Source organism: Juglans microcarpa x Juglans regia, chromosome 6S, assembly GCF_004785595.1.
Source record: "Juglans microcarpa x Juglans regia isolate MS1-56 chromosome 6S, Jm3101_v1.0, whole genome shotgun sequence".
In the NCBI taxonomy this organism is placed as follows: domain Eukaryota; kingdom Viridiplantae; phylum Streptophyta; class Magnoliopsida; order Fagales; family Juglandaceae; genus Juglans; species Juglans microcarpa x Juglans regia.
Window position 1 is genome coordinate 5,191,646 of NC_054605.1, and position 11,798 is coordinate 5,203,443.

An 11,798-nucleotide genomic window follows, 5' to 3' on the forward strand; every position below is an offset into this window, starting at 1 on the left:
TACATTTTAAACACTGGGCGTGCCTTAGAAGTCACCTAATATCTCGAGAGGCACGTTGTCATGGTTCGGCACACATGATGATGCTCGCAGTCGCCAGAAAGAATGGCAGACTGTTGCATAATTCCGTCATCGAAACTTTGCTTAGGTCAGAAAGGAGGAGCCTTACGTAAGAAAGAGAGAAGCTTACATAAGAAGAAAGGAGTGGGGGTTACACACCCTCCATCCCAAGGCTTCAAAGGGATTGGAGGATTTCATTCAATTGTTTTTAAAACCATGAAGAACTAGGGTTTTTTTCTTGAAAGGAAGACTGAACCACCACTAGCATGTACACATGAACATGGGACCTTTGAACGGGAGAGAGACCACGATCGCCATTTTGATTTCAAATTAGGGTTCCATTCTCTATAGGGTTTCGACCATAAGAGTGTAGAACACACCTTGGCTATGGCATCCTTCACGTGTCATGACCAAGCCTTGTTAGGAAAAACATGAATAACATTCGGCCTAGGGCAACCTTCTAGGCCGAATACATGGAGAGCCATTCCAGCCATGGAATAGGTCTCACAAAATAATGAAAGAGTAAAACCTAGACACGAGACACACACCTACACCTACTCGGATTAGGGTTTGTGTTGTTACTATTTCAAATTATATTTTCAACTTGCTTGATCATGAAACTTATATTTGCTTTGGATATTTTTGTAAGTGGACTCTCAACCAACTTCGGATAATATTTGTATACATCGTGTGAACTTTGCATTTTTATGTACTATTATATGAACTGATTGATTGATTATAATCTCTTACGATGTGATGCATTGTATTTGGATTTGCGTAATGTTCTTGGTATGTCTGCTTTGTTCATGATATTTTCAGGTATGCTTAGAAATATTAGCTTGAGTTGCTTGTTTTAACATGTTAGTGTAAGCCTCAGCCATGCATATGTATTCGAGTTTAAGATATTGTGTGACACCCCCAACCTCCACTTGGGATGTAACGGAAACTTAGAGTGTCGTGACATATAACATAAGGTTATATACTCCGTACATGATAGTTAATATGCAATGAATCATAGAAATGCAACTAGCAGTATGCAATAATCGCAGAAGAAAGTAAGGGTGAAAATGAACTTGTGCCAGAATAACTAAATCATCCCAATAATATTGATTAAACCATAAGTTTCAAATCATCAGGTAACTTAATCTTAGTACAAAATACCAAGTTTCCAAAAAAACCTAAACCAGCTACTTCATGCATTCTATGACACGAAGGGTTAGGCCTAGAAATATCAAAATACGATCAAGTCTCGTGCTAACGTTTGGTTCCTCCTCAATCCTCTTGATCCACTGGTCCATTGGGTCCATTTGCATCTACAACTTCTATCATTTTGAGTGAAATGATAGTGGGTCCACAAATGGTGAGATTTACTTGAAATCTCAGTAAGTTAGACAGCTAACATGCACAAAGGTAAACTACGCATGTAGAATGATAAACATGAAATGCATGCAATGTAGAAAAACTGTATCTGTGTGATGAACAAGCTTTTCTAGGCTTTTTGTGTATTTTATTTAAATTTTTAGATAAGTCAAGAGAGGTGGAGTAATCCAATTAGAATTGGATTGGACAAGAGAAGGGCCCAAGCCCATGAGTGTTTAAGCCTTTATAGGAAATTAGGGTTGAAGCCCAATGGAACTAGGGCTCAAGTCCAACTCAAGTTCTTGCACACTATTTGTCATCCAATGGAGCTTAAGCCTAGGACTTGATGAATCTAGATGGAATTGAAGGAAGAGAGGTGAGGAGGATCTAGGGTTTTGGCCTTGCATGCCTAACATAAAAGATCACCCACCTTCTTGCCATGTGTCATGCATGCAAGAAGGCTTACTTGTTGGAAGAAGCTTTATGACACTTGTCACTATGAAAGAGAGATTCTAGAAGAAGAATGAAGAGGTTATGGAAAAGTGGAGCCTAGGGAAGGCTAAGAGGCCTTGCACAACAGCCATGGGAGAAGGAAAAGAAGATATTCTTGCTTTTTTCCATGTGTCATGCATGCGAAAAGGTAAGAGAGAATGTTTGTCTTGGGAAGGGGCAAAATCCACATGAAAAGGGAGAGTCACGCCTAGGATTTCTAAAAGAAATCTTGGTGGATACCTTGAGATGGACGGCTAGGGCAAGGGAGTTTGTGCATTTTTGCCCCCAACCATGACCAATCACATGCTTGTCCAAATGTTTGGTGAATGAAGATCTTCTTGGGAAAAGATGGAAGTTTCGGCAGCCACCATGCACACACACACACTCTTCACATGCCACTTGGCACACATGCACACATGTAAGAGATTGATGAAGATTTTTAGCTTGAAAAAGACCATGTAGCCATAAGGTCATTGTACTAAGACATGAGGTGAAGGAGAAAAATGGGAAGGAGGTTTTGCTTTTGAGGAAGGAGACGCCACTTGTCCAAAAAGATCTTATTGTGTTTCCAACACAATCAAATAATGAGGAAGTAGGAAGAGGCCTTAGGGTGGGATGCCACTTGGCATCCATGCAATGAGCATTGGCTTGTGCAAGAAGCTTTGGTGTCTATAAAAGGGAGAGGAGCCGAAAACCCTAAGTCTTTATGTCATTTGGTGAAGTTCTCTTGAAGTATTCAACCACCACCTTTCTCTCCAACTTTCCACCATTTTCTCATCATCCAAACACTCTCCATATTTTTCTTTTCTCATCCAAACATTATTTGGTGAGTAAGCAAAGCTAGAAGATACTTCCAAGAGGAGAGTCATAGAAGCTTTCTCGTAAGTAAAACTCTAACTTGTACTTGGATATTTTATGTATATGTCACGTAAACTTGTTGGTTGTTCGGTTTTATGTGAATGCTTGTGATATTGATGTTTCTTCTATGTGATATAATCTCTTCTTAGCATGACTATCTAATGTATGAATATAATGGCCTATGGAATTTATTCATGTTATGAAAATGGAATAAGAAGCCACCCAAGGGTTCGGATTGCATAATGTTTGACTTGTATGTGAATGTTTGCTACTTGACCGAATAATGTATGGGATTAAGTTCATGAAAATGCTTGTCTTTTATAAGCATTATCACTAGCAAGTTTTGGCCACCCATGAAGGTTCATTGTTAAAATTTTATCCAACACATTAGAATATTCTAAGTTCATGAAAAGTTGATTGGAATGTATATTTCCAAACTTAAAGGTCTCAGATTACTATGGATGAGGTATGATCATTTTGTGATTGAAGCTTAATGAGCTAAGACTGATTCTTGGATGTGCTAGGGTTTGTATATTTCGGACACTACATGGAAAGTATTGAATGTTTGTTTCATATTTGATATTCAATGCCTTAGAATTTTTATAAAGGAACATGGTCGCATATTCTAATATTTTCAAGCTGTAACGGAAAATGTTTGTATGTCATATGTCTATGATGAAGCTTTTGGCATTTGCATATGTCTCATGAAAGTTCTAAGTTTCCACAGTTCATGTCACATGCATTGAGATTGTGAAAATCTTTTGAAATGAAAAATAGTCCTTTTAAAGGTTTTGTCACGATCCCAAGGGAACGAAGAAATGTCCTAGTGGAACTCCTTGTCCACTCAGGAGTGACTAAAATGGAGTGGTAATCCCTAGGTTGATAAAGTACAGTCGACAGACCTCGAATGATTCCTAAAAGAAAATGATACTGGAGCGAGGTTGCACCTAAAGCTAGTGGGTGCCCTACGGTGAAGACGAAAAGCAAATTGCCGTAATATGAAATATTAAAAGTAAGACGTAATCACCTTGGTCAAAGTGGCTAACGGTTGATGCGATAACTAGCGGGGAACACATGGTGCATAGGGGAGCTGTGAGGTATCCATTTATATGTTAAAAGTCAAGAAAGGCCTAGAGCTGAATGTTATGTTATATGAATAAGAATCGAGCTCACAAGTATGTTAATGAATAAGTATGAAAATGAAGAAAAAACGTTTTATGAAAGAAAAGGATTATGAAAGTCATGATGTGCACGATGTCTTTTTGAAAAGTCAAATGCAAAAGTAAAGTCTCATATCCATGCATTCATCGTTAAGTTTGCTTACATCTGCTTATGATATTTGTAACATCCCGCTGGAAATTCAATGGTAGAATTTCTATAGGTTTTAGGAACCTCGTGAAAACACCGTAAGTTTTCACAATTTGACCAATCGCGTAGGTTTTAGTCTATCAGCATAGCCAAAGTTATGACTCACTATGGTGCCAAAAGTGAGATTTTATTTATTTGATGTACTTAGTAGTATCAGATTGAGATATGGTCCATGCCATTAGACTCAATTGACTAATTAGGATTTTATGGCGCAATAATATCATTTTTAGTTTTTGGATGAAACACTTGTTCGAAAACGCATTTTGCTTATTTCGAGGCACTACGGGATTGAATTTCAATAAACGAATTGCACAGTTATGTTTGTATGAATATATAGGATTTTACAGTGCAAAATTTATATTTCACTTTCCCGTAGTGAATAGTAACCACTATAATAGCATCTAGCGCAGTGTTTTCAAAATCATAGTGTAGAATGTCTAAATTAGGTTGAAGAAGTTTTATTTAGACACTTGGTAGGATCTTAGCCACACTTGGTGAATAGTATTGGACACTTGGCAAAAGAGGAACCATGAGTTTGATTAGAAAGGAATCAAAGTGTGAGATCATGCCACCTAAGTGAAACCATATTCTTTTTCATCTAATCAACCATTTTGTTCCAAAACAAAGAGGGTTTCAACTCTAGTGAAACCCTAAATGGTTGGAATCCAATTGAAACCCCACAAGCTTGGTTGAAAATCGAAACCCTAAATGGTTTCCCCAAATCCTAAAGTTGGCCTCCAAACCCTTTTTTATCCGATTTCTAGCATTGCGTTTAATCACTTGATTAAATCACTTCCACATGCTATTAATTCCTCAAATTCATGTTATGATATCATTATCCAACCCTTTAAACCTTGAAATTTTTATTGGGTCAAGCAAAATTGATTTTGCGCTTGATAGCATCCCAAACCCTAACCAAACCTTTTTTAAACCCCAAATGAAACCCACTTGTTTAAGGCCCATTAAGGACCACGAATTTTGGCCACCTTGGCAAAAATTCTTGAGGAAGTTTCCACCCACCCATAGCTGACCATACACTACTCAAGACACCTCAAAGTCGTGCTTGATGTGAGGGGAAAAAGCCACCTCATCACACCCCTTCTAGAAGGCAGCGGTAGCATCCCACTAGCCCTCCACTATTCTTGTCTTTTTGTGACCTAAGCACCATTGCTCAAGGGTTATTCAAGCCCATACTTCACCCTCCAGAATTCTAGAGGCATGCAAGGCACCATTCCTTTCATTTCATCACTTCTTATCCCCGTTCTTAGAGAGGAACACTTAGTAGCTCTCTCAGGAAGGTTTCTGAGTCATTTCGCATGGCTATGTGCAACCCTTTGTAGGTATTTTCTCACAATTACTTCTTCATGAAAGTTGTTCATGTTTGCGTCTAGTTTCTGTGGATATCTTATTGGTTTCATTTCATTGTGATTTGTTCTATAAAATGTTGTTTTAACCATGTGGGCTTTAAAATGGAGAGTGTGTTATGTTTTGGAGTTTTTGATCAAGCTAATGGACATATCTTGGTCTAAAAATTTTATGGAGTGTTTTTAACATGTGTTTATGAATGTTAATTAAGGATTTGTTGCATGAATAAAGCTTTTGATGAAAGATTTTCTTAGATATAGAAACTTAGAAACTAGAAGTGGAAAAACAGTTTCTGTTTTGAGAAAGTTTGAATATTTCATGGTTTAATCTTACTCCAATAGCTTTGATATTTTTATTTTATGATCCTAAGACTCTTATATGCATGTTAGGATGTTGGTTTGAAAATATTTAGTATTAGTTTCAAAGATATGATTTTTCTATGTAAGAGGATTTTGGTTAGACCTAAGATTTGATGTTTTTGGGTTAGATCTATGTTTTATTGATTTTTACCAACGTGATTTTAAGTTTGATGGTTGGATCTTCTTTACAACACATTTTTAAACCATGTGATATTTTAGTTTTAAGATCTCATCTTTTTAAGCCATGGATTATGAGATTGATCAAAGTTAGTTAAGGAAAAGTTTCTGTTTTTTGACTACGTGTAGAACCAAAAACTCCCAGTGTTGTTTTCTGATTTTTTATGACTTTTGTTTGATGATTTAAAACATGATTGATCTTAAGATGATGTTATGAATATGTTAGGAGCAAGATTCAAATTTGTTTGAACTCTTGGAGATGTTTTGAATAAAGTCAAAACTTGTGATTCATGGATTTGTTTTTGGTTAAAAAGTTTGGATCTTTTTACTTAGAATTTTGGTGGTGGTAATTAGCATTTCTTTTGATGGATGTTTAAGTTTGTTTTTAAACATTGGATAGGAAGATCTTTGTTGCAAAAAGTTGGTTTGATCATGAGTTTTGAAATTGAGAGAATTACAATAAAAAACAAAGGAAAAAAAGCCTATGTAAGTTTCAGCCCCTATGGAGTTTTCATGGTTGAGTTTAGGAAAAAATTTACACGAGGTATGTAATTTTTGGTGATTTCTAGAGTTAGGATGCAAAATCCTTAAGTTAGGGGTAAAATAGTCATTTTTTCATATGTAGAGGGTAAAATGGTAATCTTACTCTAAGTTAATATTTTTCCATATTTTCAATTGTTAGTGATTAAGTTCTAACTTCTAGAAATCACTACTTTTAGTTTCTCGTGATCACACTTGAGTTTTTACTTAGAAATGCGAAGACCAAGGCAAGTTAACTTTTAAGTTACTTTCAGTTTAATGTGTATGAGTGATAAATAAAGGAACTACAGTATATGTATGTATGTTATCATATGTGTCATGCCAATTAATTACATATTTATCTATTACACAAAATTTATTTTGACACAAATTATTCATCTGTTAGACAAGATATTCTGTCACGTGTTACTATACATTCCTTTACATTGCAAGTATGTCATTTTAAGTATGTAATCTATTCCATGTATGTCATGTCATGTAATATTAATTGTTGCAAGCATGTCATGTTAAGTATGGTGTCTATTATATGTTATGCTATGTTATGCTATGTTATGAAATATTGTATGTTACATGTTATGTCATGTTACAAAATGTTTCTATCTCAAGTAGGTCATATCTTTTGAGTTACATTCAAGTCATGTTGTGTTACGTCAGGGCTTCTCTCTTTTCATATTCCAGTCCCGTTTTAGCTCGAATACAGTTTGTGTATTTCAAGAACAGTCATGTCAAGTTATTCATGTAATTTACGTTCATGTCATGTTATCAGTTAAGTTGTACTATGGTCAAGGATGATACGCGCTGCTTGGTATTACGGTCAAGGTTTATGTGCTGCTGAGTACTACGATGAAGGAGTATAATCTGTCATACTGCAGAAGGATATATCAATTAAATTATACTATGGTCGAGGATGATACGCCTGCCTGGTACGTCAAGGCTATGTGCTGTCGAGTACTATGGTGAAGGAATAAAATCTATCGTACTATAATCATCATGTTAAGTCAAGTCTCAGTTCAAGTTCATGTTAAGTCAAGTCAAGTCTCAGATCAAGTTCATGTTAAATCAAGTTCATGTTAAGTCAAGTCTTAGATCAAGTTCTTGTCAAGTCAAGTCTCAGATCAAGTTCATGTCAAGTCAAGTCAATTTAAGTCTAGTTCAGTTTAAGCAAGTTAAGTTGAGTTAACACTTCAGTTTAAGTTATGTTAATTATATTATGTTGTATGTCAAGTGATGCTATGATTACTTATGACTTTGATTATGCATTTATGCTTTTACTGCCATGCATGCATCATTAACCTGAGTTAAGGTTTTCTGTTAACTTGATGAAATTTATAATCAAATCTCATTGTGGTAATCTCAACTACCATTCCCCCTTGAATGGTAGATCTTGTTATAGCACACGAAGAAGAACCAGGATTCGACCAACTGGCACAATTGATTGAGCGATAGTGCGGCGTCAATGTTAATATAGTAGTTAGATTAAACTACTACTTGTACTATGGAGTTGCATCTCTAGTACTCTTTTGATCATAGCCATTTTGGACTAGCGTTATGATCTCAATTGTTTAGTATATCCTTTTGTATGAAGTATGTTTTAAGTATTTGGGATATTTTCAGTTTGGTGCATAGTATTGCTAAAATAAAATTATCTGCTGCGAATATTGCATAATGCTAGATACATGTTAGGAATATTGCATCATATATGTCATGAACGTGTGCAGGTAATCTTGTATTGCATGTCCCAACGCTTTAGATGTCCATCCGATCCCAAGCAAAATCTAGAGGCATCACAATATTTGTTACATGTTATTTGTTTATTTACTAAGATTTCTTGAAATCTCACTTTTGTAATTTCCACTATCATTTCCCTACTCGGAATGGTAAAAGTTGAGAAAGGAACCCAAGAGGACACCAATGGGGAAACACAAGAGACTAGTTCCCCAGAAGCCTGAGGAGTCTCTAGAGAGACGCGAGGTCTCTCAGGAGTCATCGCTTTTAGAAAGGTTGGAACTTGCCGACCAATTCATCACAGAGGTGTTGTAGATTTTTGAGCAACTAAGAAGGATTCTAAACCAGGACAAGGCCAAGTAGGATCGGCTTTATGAAAAGACTTATGTTATTGGACCACTTTTGGGATATGACTTATTTTGATAACTTCACGTATTGGTCCCGTATTTTGGGAGTTTCTCTTGGGAATACTTAACTTTTGATGACTCTATGACATTGGAATTTTATGTGATTCGGTACTGATTATTGTCCTATTATTTGACCTAAGTTGACTTTCCGTTGCGATATACTGCATACTACTAGTTGTCATTAGGTGCATTGCATCTTATTTATCATTTACGAGGGGTATGTAGCCTTGTGTTACATGTCTCGACACTTCAGTTTCCATCAAATCCCAAGCGGGGGCTGAGGGCGTCACAATTTGTTTCACATTCAGATTTCTCTAGAAAAATAGACTTTTGATGTACATTTTCTTACAAAGAAAATAATTTCACTTTCATCATTAAAAACTTAGTCTTTCATCAAGAATTACAATAAAATCATGAAATTAATGTAACGTATGGTATCATCACAGTTCTCCGTATGCACTGTGAATACCAGTGGGTGACTGTAGTATAACTTATGTTGAAACTACATTGTCTATAGACTTGTTTTCAATGTATTAGTAATATAACATAACATAACATCATAAAAATCATAACATGTACACCCACTAGCATTAGGTGTTATAACGTATGATTTAGCTCCGGTGTTCTTTAAAAATAACTCATTCAAAGTCTGTTGGCTATTCTTCGTCAACCAAGGGGTTATCAGTCCATATTTAATCACTCTATAATAGATAAAGGAGTTTCACCAGGATACTTCTCCATCCTAGCCTTTGGGGTCGTGATAAAAATAATTTTTCATGAAATACTTAAAACAATGAGATTTTCATGTTATGCATAAATGTGGCACATTTCAAAAATGATAATTGTATGCAAAATGACAAAATGGAACATAAGATATGACATTTCATGCTCAAAATGACAGTTACAAACTAAATGCCGTATTTATCAATAAATCATAAATCATCTTCAAAGTGTAAGTTAGAGACCAACTTACAGACTGTTGAAGTTGGAAGTGAGGTAGTAGTTGTGATAAAAATTTGCACTAACATCCAAATATTGCTACTAATGCAATTGCTCTCCAAACTTAACTAGAACCCATAGTCCTCATATCTTGCACATTCTAAGATCGTCTATGCCATAAAAATCAAAAGGATCTTAGCCTATTCATCCTCAATTCATGGCATGCTCTCTAATTGATGCCTATATAAAATTTTGACTATTGATCCTCATGAATGCATGCATGAAAAATTCATCAAATAAAAAGATGATCACTAGAAATCCTCAATGATGAAATAAAAGCTTAACCTTGAGCAAGTTCTTCCCAACACTTAGTCATGCCTAATAAAATCCTTAAATTCTAACTAAACCTCAAGTGATGCATGATATGACCTCTCTATCAATGACATGCTAGAATTAAATCATGGATTCTTCATATCCCAATCAGAAAGCTTTCTAAATACTCATATTTCAAGCCTAAGTAAAATAAGCTAATTTCCTCAAATGAAGAGTGATTAAGTTTTTCTTCATGATTCGTGATAATAAACTTGAAATTGGTCTGGGATAGTGGAGGAGACATTTAGACCCCTAGGCTTCGGGCCAAAACCCATCTCTAAGGCTAAGCCCATCTCTAAGACCAAGCTCATCCGTAAGTCTAGGAAGACTTGTTGATGCCTCAAGGCTAAGAGCCTGATGAATGTATGAAAGTGTATTCTAAATATTTTATTATTGGATAAAAATGTTAAAATATGTATAAAAATAATGAGATATAATTTATATTATTGAATTTAATATCTATTCACATTGAGATATATTTGAGCATTATTTTATAATATTTTAAATCTTAAATATTGCATTATTAGTTGGTAGAGATAATTTGCAATTGGGCTTTATACTTAACATTTTTGAAAGTTTTTAATTTATGCTCATTTTTTATTAGATTTTAGGAACAAGAAATGAAAAGCATAAAAAGAAAAAAGAAAAAAAAAATCACATCTGCACGCGGGACCCTGGAGGGAAAATTTATTCTTATTCATTGGATTCACACACACGTAAAACCCAATTTTTGGTTTGAAACGTAAATGATGCAGCACACATGTCGGCCAAGAGAGACGCAGCACACATTCGGGCCGAACTTCAATTCAAAAAGCAAGCCTTTTTTTGCTTGGCTCTTGGACGTGAGACATGCAGCAACAGGGAGTGTTTTGAGCGGCATGCAACACGGGCCTTTCTTTTGACTTTTAGACGTAAGTTGGGAAAGGATCAAATTTCATGTTTATCCATTTGGAGTTTCTATTTTGGACGCAAGCTGGAGATTTTCAATAGAAAATTGACGGCAACACGTGTGGGCAGTTTGAATGGACTTTTACTTTCTTTTTGGTTTGAGACATAAGAAAGGAGGGGAATTTTTTTGGCTTGGCCTGGGGGACGCTCATACAGATCGGAAATAAAATTCTCATGGCCGCGTTTGTTTTATTTGGCTCTTGAAATTTTTGTTAACTATTATATTTATCGATAATTAAATTTTTAAATAGAGTTAGGAATGAAATTATACAGTAAATAGTATTTTTAATTTATGTATTTAATTTTCAATTACTAAAACTCTTTTATTTTATCACTCTCAATTCATTATTGATATTTTCTTCTCCGAATAATCATAGAATTTATTCTGTTTATGGATTCAATCATACTTTTTCTATTGAATGGATTGATTTTTTGATTATGTTTGAATCAATTATTTATCTATATTATTTTAATTCTTAATTACAATATTGCTCCCTGAATATATTGTCGTCGTTGGATTTTCTCAATAGGGATAATAATTTACATATTTTAAAAGTGATGAATAAATTTTTAAAAGATTACATTTGGTTTATAAATTTATACATTCCAATTGAAAATTTGGGAATTGAGTTTCCAATTGAGATATTCAATAAATTAAGAATAATTAAAATATTGGATCTGTGCAAGGGATTCCCGACGCTTTACTGTTTGTCAAATTTGAGTATTTTTTTCCGTTAGTCACTTTACTTCACTTTAATTTGCATTTAAAATTAATTTTTGTTTTCCATTAATCAATTAATATTTTTCTTTAGTTTCTTTGTTCCTTTTGCTG